The sequence below is a fragment of the Coccinella septempunctata genome, chromosome 5, assembly GCF_907165205.1.
Source record: "Coccinella septempunctata chromosome 5, icCocSept1.1, whole genome shotgun sequence".
Classification (NCBI taxonomy): domain Eukaryota; kingdom Metazoa; phylum Arthropoda; class Insecta; order Coleoptera; family Coccinellidae; genus Coccinella; species Coccinella septempunctata.
In genome coordinates, this window is record NC_058193.1 from 24066500 (window position 1) to 24084461 (window position 17962).

General features: G+C 34.0%; 1 protein-coding gene across 1 annotated transcript in view; it reads left to right on the forward strand.

Annotated features, from left to right (window-relative positions):
* The window catches only part of LOC123314360 (zinc finger protein 358-like), a 134786-nt gene that overhangs the window by 80588 nt on the left and 36236 nt on the right, over positions 1–17962 (forward strand). The gene's annotated exons all lie outside the window — the stretch shown is intronic.

The window sequence follows — 17962 nt, forward strand, 5'->3', positions numbered from 1 at the left end:
CAATAATCATAACGAATATAATCGTATGGCTGGAGTCGATAATGTCGATATCGCGTGATGCAGGACGTATTATTAGTTTACGTTCTAATATGCTGAAGCAACTTGCCGCGTATACTCAGCTCTTCGGGATCTAGAATAATGAATTGTATTGTAATAGTTAAATTTAGGTCTGACATGATGGCATGTATACCTTCAGGAAAAATACCACGAGAATTTTTCCTGCGTCTGAAAGTTTCACTTCTTTCGGTACAAAGAAAACTTTCAACACTAGGTAATGATTAATATACAGGGGAGGCAAAATTCGTTGTCTACTGAGGGGATCTCGAGATCTATGGCAGCTAGAAGAAAACGGATGACACATTCTCGAGCTCTTTTTTCATGACTAATCCAAATCTAAAAACAGAATCGGTTTATCATTATTAGATTTCGAGTTATAAACAAAAATTGAGATTTTGACGATTCCGAAAAGTTCTCATAACTTTTTTGTCTTTGAAGTTAAAGATCTGAAACTCTAAGCTTTTTATGCACTTCCATACGTAGAATCTACTGACAAAAGAGTTTTTTCCAATTCAAAAATGAAAAATTCAATAAAAGTTTGCATTTAAAAAAATGAAAGTTCACCTAAAGATTCGAAATGAAAAAATATTTTGAAATAATCAGTGTATTCTACGTAAAAAAGTGCCTGTTACCTTTTACAGGTAAGTTTCAGGTTGGTAACTTCAAAGACAAAAAAGTTATGAGAACTTTACGAAATTGTCAAACTCAAAAACGCAGGATCGTAGGATGCTGTCTTTTTCACCATTCTTTGTTTCTCCAAAAATGAGCTCGGAAATGTGTCATCCGTTTTCTTCTAGCTGCTATAGTTCTCGAGATCCTCTCAGTAGACAACGAATTTTGCCCACTCTGTATAGCGCGAGTCTCTATCTTGAATAAATGAATTTGGTAAATCAAAGTCAGTTTTTTTCTTGCAAATATGCTCGGACAGCGCATTAGTGTTTCGGATTGCACTCATTTTAATGTTTGAAAATATTATACAGCGTGTCCCAAATTTGAGATATAAAGTCATCTATTTTTTTTTAAGACAATCCTTATTTTTAATGACTATTCCTGAAGGGCATATCAAGTTACTCATGCGTACTACATATATAATACTTATTCCTTGTCATTAAACAGATATTCAAGAGATATCAACCAACTCGAAGAAAAAAAATGAACAGATTTTGATTCTTAACTCGATGAAATGATTACGAAAAGTTGAACGTTCCATAACGTCCTTTATTTTGAAAAAGTATATCAGTCAAAATTAGAAAAAAATCATTCAATTGCTGTGACAATTAATGAAAATTTTTGTAGGAAACATCTTTTGTTCTTGCGATCAATTTCAAAGGATATTTTTCAGAAATAATAAATAAGAATCAATATAGATGGTATGAAATAGATAATAGAAGCTGTAGTTAATTGAACACTGGTAACTTATAGAGAAAAAAATTGAGCTCGTGACTAAAGTGGCATACTTAAAACGCTTCGCATAATGTTTTATTCAAATCTGCTTCTGGAGACGTTCATTAATACAAATTAAATACATACATCCTCTATTACTCGGGGTTTACCATTTACTCAATTATCTCTAGTTGTTGGTCAGCAGAATTGCTATTTGAAAATTGACACATTGCAATTGAGTTATTGAAGGAAATTCAGATGAAGTATACAGGTCATAAATCAGAAAAAGTATTTTTTTTTTTTAATTTTTTACCCAGGTAAACATTCTCACCATCTCACAAAATTAACAATCCGATTGGGATCAAAATGACTTCTTTTTCAAAAACTCGTGATGTTGAAAGAAAATCCAAAGAAGAAATTTTCCTATGCCATGGGTTTTTCAATTAATACAACCTTGAATTATTACACAATATTCTATAGTGTACAGGTAGTAGGTACAGTAGAGAAGATCTCATTCATGAACTTGCTGAAGCATTATAACATTGGCATGATTCTCCATGAAAGCTTCACTTATATTGATGGTCTTCGAAGCCTGGAATACTTGTTTTTAGCAGATCGATAACGCTACCTCATTTTTCGAATAACTGATACAGAAGAATGAATAGCATCAATTACGTTGGAAACTCTTGAGGTCAATACTATATACCATATAGTCCGGATTCTTTCGAGCCTATAAGGCATTTGAGGCATATTTCTTTCTCATTGAATTTTAATCGGGAATGCATAGATATTTCCATTGAAAACATTCTGTACGATGTGGCATTCATATATCATGAAGAGATAGATGAATATCAACTGGTTTGGCAGAAATTTATTTATGGAGTGTATTGCTTTCTGGGAATAATGAACATGAAGAATCTTTCAAGCCAATGGTTTCAAGTATGTGTAAATCTGTTCAAATAAAGGGTACTTTTTTGTTACTCGTATCTAATTGAATAAAAATATTTTGGTAGATTTGGTAGGAGTTCAATTCATTTATGTGGCTCGAATTCTACAACTGGAGAATGTTACAGTTTTTGTCCTTTGTCTTTGGAAAATAATCAGTGGGGATATATCTTATTAGCTCAATTTATAAGTTATATGCGCCCAAAAATTTGGAAAATGGTATTGCTTCGAATCAACAGCTAACATAGCTTGCATAGCGTGAATACTTATATAAATTGTTATGTTTACAATGAAACCTTTCACAATTCGTAACAAACTTCAAAATTCAAATCTAGTCCTGAAGTTAACACTTTTCGTGAATATTCTGCCCAACGCATCAGGATTTGTCTTCTTCCTAATGAAAGGGAACCTTCCAAGCTACTCACCCATCATCCATCTTCACAAATATCTTTCCATTCCTCATACAATATTCAAGCTTCTAGGAAATGATCTCGTTAGTGAAATGAAAATTTTCCAATCATTAGCGAATGTTTATTCGTCGATCAGTAATAAATCAGCGAAGAGTCCGAACTGGACATATTTCTTATGGATGGCCGAATCCAGATAATATCTATCATTTGATCTTGTGCGAGGCATTTTTTTGCCCGCCCTGGCCTATGCTCATAATAGAGAAAGGCGCGTTCCTCTTGGTATGTTACGGTCAGCTACCGCTAAGCAGAATGCCCGGAGTATTCCGGAGCACACGGGGGTCACAGGGACGGACCGTGATTCATCCAAAAGAGAAATTTAGTTTTGATGAAATTCCCTAAGTCTCAAATAGTACAAAACGTAATATTTTGGACCAGTGACGTTAGTTAAGTGCAGGAAAAATCTCTATGATAAAATAATTATATTCAGATGCATAACATCAACCGATATAAATTTTTTAAATGTTTTGAGAAGCCTCCGAAAGTCACACTTTCATCATATACATGTGTCAAATTTCCACGACAGACTTAATGCTTTTATAAAAATGAATAGAGTATATATCTACTCCATTCACTTGAAATAATTTTCTCAAGTTTTTGTTACTAGAAAGCAGTGAGATTGGCACACATGAAATACCGTTAATGTCATAACGCCGTTGCCACAACTAATATCAATTAATATTACAAAAATGCCAAAAGTGATTGAAAAGAGAGAAGACAGGGTTGCAGGAAGTGCTATTTAGAATTCAGGTCCGCTCATTTAAATAGTAGGTAGAGTCTGATATTCTAATATACCTACATATTTTTGTAACTATTGGGACATAGGCTAAGGGCAGATTGTTTGGACCAAAATATGGCGATAGAACCAAATATAGCTCAATAAAATATTGCTTTGGAAAAAGATAGAGGGCGTTAAAGTTGAATTTTTTATAAGGGGACAGAATAATATCTTCTTCGAAGTTCGAAAGTCCTTTATTGAAAGAATTAGAGAAGGCATAGAAGTCGAAGGAGGCCACGTAGAACATTTAATTTAAGTTTATTCTTTTTATGTTAAATTGTTTTTAATTATGCTTTTTCGTCGCAATAAATAAATAAAATAAATAAATCGCTACTTCAAATCCCCTTCCGATGCTCTGAACTGTTCAATTGTGTTTTTCTTAAAAACTGATGAAAAAATATATAGTGAAATTATTAGCGAAAAACGAAAAAAAAAGTCAACTTTAACGCCCTCTATCTTTTTCCACAGCAATATTTTATTGACGTATATTTGGTCCTGTCGCTATATTTTGGTCCAAACAATCTGCCCTTAGCCTATGTGCCAATAGTTATGAGTCACCCTGTATACAATATATCAGACGGTAGCGAACATATTCTATGTAAGTGAATTTATATAATGTTTCATTCGAATCCAAACGACTTATATTTTAGCTTTATGTTTCCACAATCAGAAAGATTGCAAATGCAGTGGAAGACAAAGAATTTCCTTCTATAAGGAGGCCCAAAAAAGTGGAGGAATTTGACAATTTTATTTTAAGGTGAACCGGTATGCAAAAAGTAAAATCAGGATTTTCGATGAATGTTATCGTAGAATAAGCTCCAGAAAATTAATTTTTCTATTTTTCATTTGACTTGTTCTATATATTGTAATTGTCCTAAGGAATCAATAAATATATAATTATTCATGATAAATCGAAACACTATTCAGATGTAAGTACTTTTGTAATTTTAATTTGTAACTCTACATGTTTCGAGCTAATTCAGCTCATCTTCAGGAGTATAAAAATCACATAAGTGAAGCTGGAAAACAACAAAAATCACTTATGTGATTTTTATACTCCTGAAGATGAGCTGAATTAGCTCGAAACATGTAGAGTTACAAATTAAAATTACAGAAGTACTTACATCTGAATAGTGTTTCGATTTATCATGGTTCTCCCAGATGTTAGGACATTCAATTCTAAAATATAATTATTATTATTATATCGAAGTATCAAAAATAAAACGCCATAAATTCGAGTCAGTTGCCAGGTTAATTTTATTAATGTGAAATTTTTGTTTAAAGGTGAAGTTCCTCTTGCTTTGAAAGTTTCTTTAATTATTTTGACTTCCCCATTAACGCAATATGATTTTTTGTTGAACAATTCAACATTCTTGTAATTATCCGTTAATTTCTTCGAGAGATACCCATTCCCTATCAATGCATCAGATGCATTCCATCTTCGGGTTGATTTTTTTGAAATCTATCACTGATGTAACTTCTTCAACCTTTAGCCAAAGAACCAACATTAACTCTCCTCAAGCTACTGCATATTATGTGTCAATAATTCAATTTTCTTCCATAGCAAGAATAAATATATTTAAAAACTCATCTCTTGTATTTTCCAAGCAAATATCTAGATTTGGTATGCCGTCAATCAGTTTGTATAAGCGTCAATTGTGTTCGTCACATATTTTCGACTTCACGACGTGATTCGACATTGTGATAAAATACGTAACTACGAGACTTTTACGTAGAACGGACAACATAGCGCTGATTCAAAACCCAAAAATGTTTTGACCATTGAACTCTAAAAGAACTTTTAGAGTTTAGAGAGAAAATAACTTTAAGAGTTCAATAGTTTTGACAAGCGTCATAACCTAATATTTTCGTACTATACAGAGTGCTGAAATAAAAGTGAATGGAGTATACGTAAGGTGTTAATTTTGACACTTTTTGCTCTTCCATTGAACTCGACATTTTCGAATTGGTCCCCTGGGCTCGGATCGCGAAAGAACAGTTCGTTAGTTTTTATCACCAAATCGGTCGTCAGATCGAACTGCACAGATGCCGATCCACCGGATGTCAGTTTTAACGCCGATCCACCTCAAAATCGGGCCGGAACGCCTCGAAAAACCAGTAGCATAAGATACCGAGAATCCGAATTCAGCATGAATGACATCAGTATATATACCCCGATTGTCCCCTTTGGTCTGCCGCCGAGCAGCCCCACTGATACAATTTAAGGCCCTTATTCCATTATTCAGCGCATTATGCTGTCCAGAGCCAGACCCATCACCAGTGTCCGATTCAGTTCGTCCTGTTAGCCTTGATTTATACGAATTCGGGGACGCGGTTTCGTTCGCGAAGTTGCATTGTCTGCCCTCTCGCGGTGTTTTACATGCTTATAATGGACCAAGGGGCTTTTAAGCCTTGCCGCCGCCGCCTCAGATCCGACTGTTTCCATCTTGCCCCGATATCTAGATATCGGCTAATATCTCCCCGCATCTATACGGCTTGAATGAATTATGATAAACAGGCTGTATATACCGGATTTTATGTATTATTAATGGATTCCGAGGCATGTCAGATTCGACTTTGCCAATTATTTTCTAGTTTTCGATGGAAATAAATCCGCAGGGACATGTACGCGATATTTATGGCCAGGGGTATGATTGGATTCAGCCTATACAAGACTACAGATGGTATTCATGAATCTGTTGGATACTGCAGCACTTCTTCATAGTTTTGCTACCTCCATTTCTTGGAAAGTTTTTTGTCGACTTTGGGACTGTACATATCGAAATGTGAACCGTAAAATAAGCCACTTTTTGATGCTTTTTAAGTATGGGGTAGACAAAGTCGAACTAGCTTCAGGGGTAGGTTGATAAAGATCTCCTTGAGATCTCAGCATACTGACATACACACTGAGTAAAAAGTAACCCACTAAATTCGTATCTTCGGTATTTAGCTACACTATTTTGTAGGAGAATATTTGAAGAAGTCAATATTTATTATAAATTATACAACTTTTCATGAATAATTGGGGATTTTGTTCTGCAACCTCTACGAGGGGTAGAAGGTAGTTTTTTGAGTGACAATGATTTGGTCATTGATGGGTGTTTATCAACCTTTTTGATTTTAAGGGATGAAACAATTCAAATTATTGGATTCGAATTTTTACTTTCTTTAGGTATTTTGAGCTTGATGACATACACTTCAGTGATTGAAGTAATGTAGGTAGATAATAATGATTGATTAAAGAGGAAATAATGCATCAATTCCAATTTAATTTTTTTTTGTAATGGTGATTTTAATTTTTTTATTTCTCATAATTCATCAATTACTTTCCTACGAAAAACGCGTGTTCGTGAAAACACCTATCACTCCTAAAGTGCTTGTCCATGACTTACAAAAAAATTGAAAAAAATAAAAGAGGGCTGTTAAAAATACCCATCAATGACTATGCAACAAATGGTCCATCTATTTCTGGCACTAAAACTCAACATTCCTATACTCCCCCTAAAATAGAAATTGACCTTTTTCCTACCATTTTTTGGAATTTTCGAACAATAGAATGCTGGCTTATATAGGAGATTACTTAAAACAGATTCTATGATTTCCAGAAAAAGGAGTTGTTGAACCACCAATTATATTTAACCTGACTAAATGTTCGATTTTTTTGGTGCTATTTTATTTTTTCTTGTCATTCCACCCCAATTTCTGAGTTCATGGACACATATAAAAATATATCTAGAATAATATCCATTGAATATGATAGCACCTACTTGATTTCTGATAATTGTACCTATCACACAAAAATACTAGAAAAATTCAAATTCTTATATACAGGGTGTATTTGAAGATGAGGCACAACAGAAGGTAGAACTGGTCAAAATGGAGCACAAAAACACGAAAAATCACCTATGCAAAACTTCAAAAAGAATTGTAAACGATTACTGAAATAGATCTTAATACGACCCTAGACCGTTTGTTTGCTGAATAATCCAAAGCAGTGGGAAAAAAACTGTTCTCATTATTTTTTAGTAACGCACAAGATTTTATGAAATGGCTCATTTCGATACCAACAAACAGAAGAGACTTATAGCACACAAATGTAAAAAATGGAATAATACTTCAAAATCTCTCCAATAAAATTCGTCTAAATTATTCACGAATTTTTTCACAATGGGCATCACAATCTTCTTGTTCGAACATTCCAACAATCGTCGTAAAAATGGGATGAAATGGGGAAACGTCATAGCACTTTTTTAACATAACTTACATAAGCACTTTCAAGAAACTGACTCGATTTTCTACTTTTTTTTCACCCTAAATTGCACGATACAACAATTATGATTCTTCCAAAATTGACATGATGCATCTAATCCGATGAACTTGGTACTGAACCATTCATTGTCCAGCTTTATATTTATGTTTTGTTTCGTTTTTGTGATGTGGGGGCAACTTCCACAGTCCCGTACTTGAAATTCAATGAAATTTTGTAGAACTTCTAGGGGTTGTATCTCAGCCATCTTGGTTATCTTATATAGATAATTTTTGGTTGAACGACTTGTTTTGATGAATTCTACTTTCTGTCAAAAAAGCCTGACCTTTGAAAACACCCCGTATTTCTCTTGAAAGAAATGTTGAGAATGAGGTTATATTTTCTCAGATTTTTAAGCTGCATTCAGAATGAACATTCGTAAAGTAGGTATGGTATTTCGACTTTATAATCAATGATTCATTTGAGTCAAAATCCGTTTATTTTTTTCATTTCCATTTGTGATATAAACACTAAATATCGATATTTTGTAGGAGCTAGGAGTTTTGCCAATCGAATCATTTTTCAACATTTTTCTGTTGAGGACTTACAACGTGAAGCTTCGGCAAATATCTGATCTAATATGTAGAATATGTATTTTTTGCAGACCTCGACGCCAATATTCGAAACTTTATCGTCCATCCCTCATTCCAAACAATTCTTTCCAACAATTTATGAATTTATTGTCTATATCCGGATGCATTATACGATGTGCCGTGGGCAGACATTCCCTAATAAAATATTGACGAGATATGGAAGTCAGCTACCGATAATATGCAAATTCCGAGGATATACAGTCACAATAAAATACACCATATCTCAGTAAATATTACGCAATAAATCATCAGCCTTTTTGGTTAGCGCTGCTTGCTTATACTCTCAGTGTGTACAGTTACTCAGCAGGAAGTTCTTCGAGTACAAGTAAAGGAAATAATTGCTTAAGGCTGACTTCGAACACGTGAAAATATTTTTCGCTGAATGGATAAGTTATAATGGTTGATACCGAGATGATATATCAGGTTTTGAATTTACAAAGAGGCGAAAATGTGCGAGTGTTAATGCTGGTAATTAATTCTCGTCGATTTATTCTAGGTTATTTCTTAAGGAATACTCGGGATTTTTTCGTTTGGTATTGAATAGGAAGGTTTTTTCTACTCCATGCCTTGCCAACATTATTGAAAGTATTAAATTAATAAAGAGTTATTGATGACATTAAACGAAAATATGGTGGTAAACACTAAATATCAAGTTTTAAAATAAAAAAATTGAAGCAACAGAATTTGTTTTATCCCGTTCAACTATACTCCATTCACTTTTATTTTAGCGACTGCTAAACCGACTGGTTGGCCATGGAAATTTGACACATTTCGCTCTGTATAGTACGAAAATGTGGGGTTATGACGCTTGTCAAAACATTTATGGGTTTTAAATCAACGCTATGTTGCCCGTTCTACGTAAAAGTTTCTGTTATTACGTACTTTATCACAATGTCGAAACTCTTCGGACAATATGTGACGAACATAATTGAAGTTTATACAAACTGATTGAAGGCATACCAAATCCAGTTATTTGCATGTAAAATACAAGAGATCACTATAATATCATAATATGCACTAGCTTGAGCTAGTTAATGTTCGTTACCTTCTTTGGCTAAAGTTTGAATACGTTATCTCAGTTGTAGATTTCAAAAATATTAACCCGAAGATGAAATTCATATGATGCAGTGGTTGGGAATGGGTATCTCCCGAAGGAATTAACAGATAATTACAATAATGTTAAATTCTTCAACAAAAATCATCTTGCATCAATATAAGTAAAAGGAATAAAAGGATGTTTCAATCAAGATGAATTTCACATGAATAAACAATTAGCAGGACAACTGGCGCGTATTTGTAGCTGTTCCTCTTAATGCATTGATATAATAATAATAATTAGGTATTTATTAGAACCTTAAGACATTTACAATGTATAGGACAAGTTAAATGAAAAATAGAAAAATCAATTTTCGGGAACTTATTCTACGATGATATTCATCGAAAATCCTGTAGTGAACTTTTCGCATTGAGACCCATTTGCACCAAACGCACTTAGTGTTAAGTGACCCTTAAAATGAACCCTTAACTTAAATTACGTGGCACCAACTGTTAAGTGACATTTAAATGGCTAAAGCTAGCCTTAAAATTAAGCGCTCCTGTAATGACCACTTAGGTATTTAAGGCCGGGATTCTAACCAAAAATAATTTTTTGAACTGGCTGCAGAATCTCCCATTTTTGATGGATTTCGAAAATTGAATGAATTCATTACTGAATACCAAGCCTTTTCTTTTGCCTTTATTGTAATGCCATCAGTCTTTTTCAATTTTCAATTTGGTGTCACAAATCATACTATAGTTAGCAACAAACTCTTTTCTTCTGTTAAGAAGTTGAGTGCCCTTCGTAAATTACGACCACTTGCTTGGCAATCATTCTTCATGTTCCTCTTCAACATTAGTAAAACAAATTCACACAAGACCTTACAAAGAAAGTGTTGTACTTATATAAACTCAGGTACATTTTATTTGACAATCATTATCATTATCAATGTTAATGCTAATCCAACAACAAAAAGTTGTTACTCTTTGATAATATTATAATAATATCCTTGACACCGACTGACAGGACAATAAAGTTAGGTTAATGAAATGACAACGATAATCGGCAACCGGCCAACCAATGAAATGGCTTTATTGGACTAGGACGAAGTTGCACCAAAATAAAAAACTGAAATATCACTAGATATAAAAACTCAACCTTACTTAAGATTCTGTAAAGCCACAGTCGTGCAACTGGGAATAAAATTAAGCGTCCCTTAACTTTAAACGAGGCTTAGTTAAGTACTCCTTTTAAGGGAGATTGGTGCACTCAAATATAAAATTCTTAAATGCCACCACTTTTTTGGGTCTCCCAATAAAAGGAAATTCTTTGTCATCCTCTTCATTCACAATCTTTCTGATTGTAGAAATATTCAGCTGAAATATAAGTCGTTTAGATTCAGATGAAACATTAAATGAATTCTCTTACATTGAATATGTTCGCTACCGTCTGACGTATTGTGGATTTTAGAATATCAGGGTATAACTATTTGAATGAGCGGACCTGAATTCTAAATAGCACTTCCTGAAACCCTGTCTCCTTTTTCAATTACTTTCGGCACTTTCGTAATATTAATTTATATAAGTTGTGGCAACGGCGTTATGACATAAACGACATTTCATGAGTGCCAACCTTACTCCGTTCTAGTTACAAAAACTTGAGAAAATTATTTCATGGCCAACCGACTGCTGAAATAAATGTGAATGCAGTATACCTGACTAATGAAGCTCATTATTTTCAATACTCAACTCACACTGAAAAAGAATTAAGTGACAGGAGACAGAGTATTCAGAAGTTGAATATGGAAACTTTGTAAAATAATACAAAAAACATCAGATATTCGATCGAGAACTACAGAGATACACTTCATAAGTGTAGGTTCAGGAGAAAAAAAATCTGATGTTGAATACACCCTGCTTCCACGAGATTATTTCATCAATGGACGTAGGGTTTGGCCTACATTTCTCCACCGTCGATAATTCATTCCCCTACCACACCTACATCCTAATTAAAACTTCCAATTCACCCCAATCCACCAGACTCTTACGAAACAGGTGATATTTGAAGAGTATTTCTCATGAATCGTGGAGCTCCTGCGAGAAGAATGACTTATATTTATGACGTGACGAGGAAATCATTATGAAAGGACAGGATATTACCTGAAATTCACCTTGCTCGATCATTAAAAACAGTCTGGAATCTGGACTGATGGCGGCCCCGATCGTTTTTAGTGTTACAACGATTACTGACTTTTTTCTTTTCGATGGCACCTGGCGATCTGCGTTCCGAAAATTAGGATAATTGAGATTTCTTTCTTTGGTAATGAGGGTGGAGGATATATCGTTCTTGTGAAGGAGAGGAAGCAATTAGACAACAAAGATATCAAAGGCTGGGATTTAGAAGGGGAAGGGCCAGCTCGAATTAGTACAACGTGACATATGCCGGATTTGGCTCAGGGTTCGTTTGGATCGTCAGACCGATTGGGGTTATTATTGAATTTTTTTCTCAGGGGTTACTATTGTATAGCGTAAATTCAAGCTGTTTTTTAGAGATATGTCTTTCAAATTTATATTACTGTTTTTAGTCACTGTATACATTTGACTGCTGTCAAATGTCAAATGTCAGTTTACTGACATATCTTTTGTTAAGCCACTATAATCTATCCTGCATTCAAGTAATCCTTGTGAATGTATCAAATTTCTTTGAATTCCCTGTTTGCTTTCACCTAACTCACCGTACCTCGAGTTGAAAAATTTAAATCCAAATTGTACGTGAAAAATAGGAAGAAAAGTGGATAAACCTTTATTTGAAATGGTTCTGTTTTCGAAATACAGGCAGTTGAAATAAATTCCCTGAAGGCTGTTTGAGTTATTTTCAAATTTTCAGTAACTGATGGATGGAAATGAAGGAAAATTTGTACAATTTGTAAATTGGATGTTTGAATAGAGGGCTATTTTGGCAGATGCCATATTGAGAGCTGTATAAAGAGTGGGTAAAAAGTAGCGCTCGAAATTTAAAACTTCAGTATTTACTATTATGTTAAAATTGCAAAACAGTTCAATTTTTATATTAAATTACGCAAGCTTTATCTATAATAATTTATGTCATGCACTCTCTACGAGAGGTGAAGAATAGTTGATGAGTTCTTTGAATGGCTACCCTAACTTTTTGTGTCAGAAATGAATAGACACTTTGTTGCTGAACTCCATCGGTGTAGTTTTTTCATCATTCTTTTTTTCATTATTGGGATGAAATGGCTGATATTCGAATCTTAATTTTTTTATGTATTTAGAGATCAATGACATACACTGGGGTATAAAGGGTGATTCTTTGACTCGTACGAATATTTTAACAAAAAAACCACTAATATTTTTTCGGAATCGACTCAATAAAAGGTACAGCCTATTGAAAAACCATAACAAAAATTATTTTTAGTTTACACAAATGGAATTTCAGAATATAGTTTTTCATTTATTTGATTAATCCCCAAACACGTCTTCCAGTTTTCTCATTATGACCATTACGTACCATAAAAATACCTAAAATTCAAAGAACTCAACTCCTGAAACTAAGTTGGACGCTATCTAATGAATATTTGAACATTTTCTGAAATAAAAGTATTCTTCATATTTTTTCGTATAATGCGCCGTTTTCGAGTAATTTGATGTTCGAAAATCGAAAAGTACCTGTGAAATTTGAAAAATTGGGTACTTTGTCTGAATACAACCCTGTTAAAAAGATACACAGATATGCAGTGTCACAGATTTAGCTAGTTTTTTTGAAGATAATTTTATTTTTCCAGGGGTGGCACAGCTCATTATGAAAACCTAAAATGGCTGTATCAGTTTATCAGGGCTGAATCGGAAAAAAATGTTATAGGAAATAATCGTTTCTTTTGACGTCAAGAATCTACTGTTAAAATATTTGTACGAGTCAAAGACTCACCTTGTATATTATAGAAAACACAACAGATAATAATTCATCAATCACTATAGTGTGTGCTCATTGATCCCAAAATACATCAAAAAGTGAAAGTTTAACCATTTCATGACTATAATAAGAAAAGGGTTGATGAGAAAATGACCAAATCATCGTCAGCAACAAAAGGTCTACCCACAAGAAGTAAGGGATAAAAAAGCTACCTCCCAAATTTGTTTTGTAAGAAATTTTCACCTTATTTTGACTTGACTATAACATTCCAAAATTTACTTTGTGATAATCTGATTCATTTTGAGCAAATAGGTTCTTTTGTGATTTTTTGCTAAAAGTAACGGTTTTTGTGAATAAAATAATTCATCAACAAGTATGTAGAATGAGTAATATAGGGTGGCATTATCTTTGAACTTACATTAACCTAGTGGACCTTTCTGTTCATTAAGAATTTCTGCTCAATTTATTTCAGTCTGTTTTCTGGTTTCTAAAAAGAAATTGCAGAAAAAATATTATATGAAAGGACCACACTATTTTTTGGCAATAAGGAATCACCTCTTAAATTTTTGTGCAATTCATTCATACCCATTATAATTTCTTCAATTGAGAGTATTCTGTTTATTTTTCTCATTCTGTTGAAAACTTTAACCGATTGGAGGTGACGTGTTTAAATTACACTAAGCAGCGAATGCTGTCCATTCCATAGATTCATCCATACTCAAATATGATTATACTGCTAATATTAAAACAGGGTGCTAATGATGATTTTATTTTTCAATACTCTATTGAATTGGCTAAGGGATTTGTTTTCAACAGAGCAAAAAAGCTGGATGAAAGTTCTTTAAAAAATTCTCTATCGAACCAATCCTTGCATTTTATAATACTGATCGATGCATGTTTTTATGTTCGCGTACATTTCGTAGAAAAATCCTCTGGATGACGAGAAGGATATTTCCACCGAAAAAGGTCCAGAAGATTTTAAATCTATGGATTCTTCGCGAGATGGCCATGCAGATGATCCCTAGAAGAGACGAAGACCACCCTACCGCTTTTTTATCGGAAAACAGTATCGTCGATGAATCGTCCGCGATTACAGACAATTACGATGGTCCCACGATAGCGGCCTGATTGGAGATAATGCGAAAAAGAGCGGTGGAACGCAAACGGTAGCAATTGCAGATAAGTAACGACATCGGCCAGATGAAAGGAGCCGCGGAGGGCCAGGATGGTGAGGCATAAACGGATGCAAGCATGTATTAGACGCGGCCGAAGCGTCGCTTCTAGATCAGAGACAATGGGACAGTTCCCCATAGGCGTACAAGGGGTTTTCCAGCAGAATATTTGAGATCAGAAGCAAGTCTCAATGTCATGTCGCCCAGAAGTCTGTAATAATTGAATTGCAGTAGAGAAATGTATCAAATATTCAGGTTTGATGAATGATTCGATTCAATTGATGAAATAGAGAAAATTTTAATCTTCAGGATAGGTTTTTCCCAATATTTAAAAACTACCCATTCAATTGAATTTAAACGCTGTTGTGTACTGAAAACAATGTGGACCGCTCGCAGAATATCAAGGCCAGATGAAGAAATATTCCAAGGAATTTGTGTGAGGTTCTTTAGTGAGTTTTTCAACCCAGTATCTTTAGTGAGTAACTAAATAACGGCTGGGTTTCTCACACTCGGGCTTTCATATAAACGACTTTTCCTCTCCTATGGACAAAACATAGTAATAATCATGGATAAAGAAGTCTATACTCTATATTGAACGGAGAGCCTTGGAGAAATCTCAGTACGCCAATTACGACAGCAATACAAAGAAGATTAGGAAGACTAGAAGATAAAAGAAGCTGATGACACTACTGGAAGATCATATGAGTTAAATCTGAACTTCGTGTGAATCAGGAGTTTGAAGGACCAAGACCAGGAGTGATAAATTCAAGATTATATAAAAAGATCTCAATGTATTCGCTAGATTTAACACATTCCACACTGTATATAGAACGAAAATTTGGGGTTATGACGCTTGTCAAAACATTTTTGGGTTTTAAATCAGCGCTATGTTCTCCATTCTACGTAAAAGTCTAAGAAATTACGTATTTTATCACAATGTCGAGAATATGAAGTTAAAAATACGTGACGAACATAATTGACGCTTATACAAACTGATTGAAGCCATATCAATTATAGTTATTTGCATGGAAAATACAAAAGATCAGTTTTTATATTCATTTTTGCTATGGCAGACAATTGAATTATTGACACATAATATGAAGTAGCTTCAGAAAAGTTAATGTTGGTTATCTTCTTTGGCTAAAGGTCGAATACGTAACAACAGTAGTAGATTTCAAAAAAATCAACCAGACCATGAAATGCATATGAAACAGTGGTTGGGAATGGGTATCTCTCGAAGGAATTAACGGATAATTATAAGAATGTTAAATTCTTCAACAAAAATCATCTTGCATCAATGGAATTCAGAAGAATTGAAGGAAGTTTCAAGGCACGAGTAACTTCACCTTTAAACAAAAATTTTACATGAATTAACAATTAACAGGATAACTGTTAACAAGCCGTATTTGTGGCTGTTTATTTTAAATACTTTGATAAAATGATGATAATTATATATTTATTGATCCCTTAAGACATTTACAATGTATAGGACAACTCAAACTAATTTAACTTATTCTACGACGAGATTCATCGACCCTCATCCTGAGGGTAGCAACTTTTCGCATTCGTTCACCATCAAATAAAATTCTCAAATTCTACCACTTTTTTGGGTCTCCCAATACAAGGAAATTCTTTGTCGTTCTCTTCATTAACAATCATTCGGATTCGGATTCAAGAAACATTATATAAATTTATTCACATTCAATATGTTCGCTACCGTCTGATATATTGTAACTAGCTGACCCGGCAAACGTTGTTTTGCCATATAAATAATTTCCTAGTCTAAAAAATAAAAAAAAAATTTAGGGGTGGACTACCCCTAACATTTAGGGGGATGAAAAATAGATGTTGGCCGATTCTCATAGATACCGGATAAGCACAAAAAATTTCATCAAAATCGGTCAAGCCGTTTCGGAGGAGTATGGCAACGATAACTGTGACAAGAGAATTTTATATATTAGATATTGTAGATGTTAGAATATCAGAATATTGACTGAAACTGATATTGTGTAACGGTAGAATACTTCCGTTTTTACTCATTTTTCATCTGTGTTTGGAGAAGCCACTCTTATTATATGTTTATCGATTTTGTAAGAGGCTATTTTGTCGACAATAATGTAAAATTCATCAATAGATAACTATACATGCTTGAAATACTAATTGCTTTTCATTTTCCTCATCTCTATGCTAATTCAATGGCTAATTCATATTTCATCCAAGAAGACGGATCAATTCATCCTGGAGGAATTTTTATGATTAATGATTGAAAAAATATTTTCGGGTCATTGGATGATTGTGACCCATTAGAAAAATAGTAATAATCATTCGAGGTGTGATTTAAAAAAAAAAGGCTAAAGGTGAATACTTTTCATCTGAAGCGATATAGAAATTTCAGTATATATAAACGCTGCAAATGCACAAAACCTAATTTTTGCCAAATTCTTTTTTTTTTCTTCTTCAGTTTCGAACTTCTGAAAGTAGCTGTTTTTGCTTCGTATAACGATATATAGTTATACTCTCTATAATCGATTTTCAACTGCCTATGGTTAGTTTTAAAAAGTTGATCAAGCAATCAAAGTCTTCAATCCAATGTTAGTTAATTCAGATATGGGCTATGACAAGCTAACACGTCGCCGCGTCCATCGCTAGAAACATTTCGTTTCTCTGTAATGTTTACTGAACAATACGTACCTATTCAATTTCCAACGGTGGGCATAACACTCCTCCCAAACTCCTACCCAAATTTGTTCACAATACGTTATTCGCTGGCTGTACTACCAGGTAGAGGTACACCAGAAATTATTTGAACAACGAGTGCTCAAGAATAGAATGAACAATAGCATGAGGGAGTGCTATGGGTGGTGACAATTTATGAATCGTTCATTGGCAGGCCAGAAAACATTCAGGTGGGCATAATTCGATGGCATTGAATGGCACTTTGCCATTCGACTACGCCACTGAGTTCTACAAAAAAAGTGACTGAAGATCCATTTGTTTTCGATATTACCAAGAGTTAACGAGATATGGGCACCAATGTTTGGCGAAAAGTGATTTTCCATCTAAAAAAAAAGAAGAATATAGAGGGATTCAGTTTCTTGCATTATGCATCCTTTGAAAATCGAGATCGAAAATGTGCCATACCTCTTACAGTTACAGAGGAGCCATATAATCTTTAAGTCCATTGAATTTTGCTCACACTCTACACTAAATAAAACTGTGTGAATTCTGATGTTCCAGGTATCATTCCTGACACCAAAGAGGGTGCTTTAAAGAGCAAATTATACTAGTGAATGAA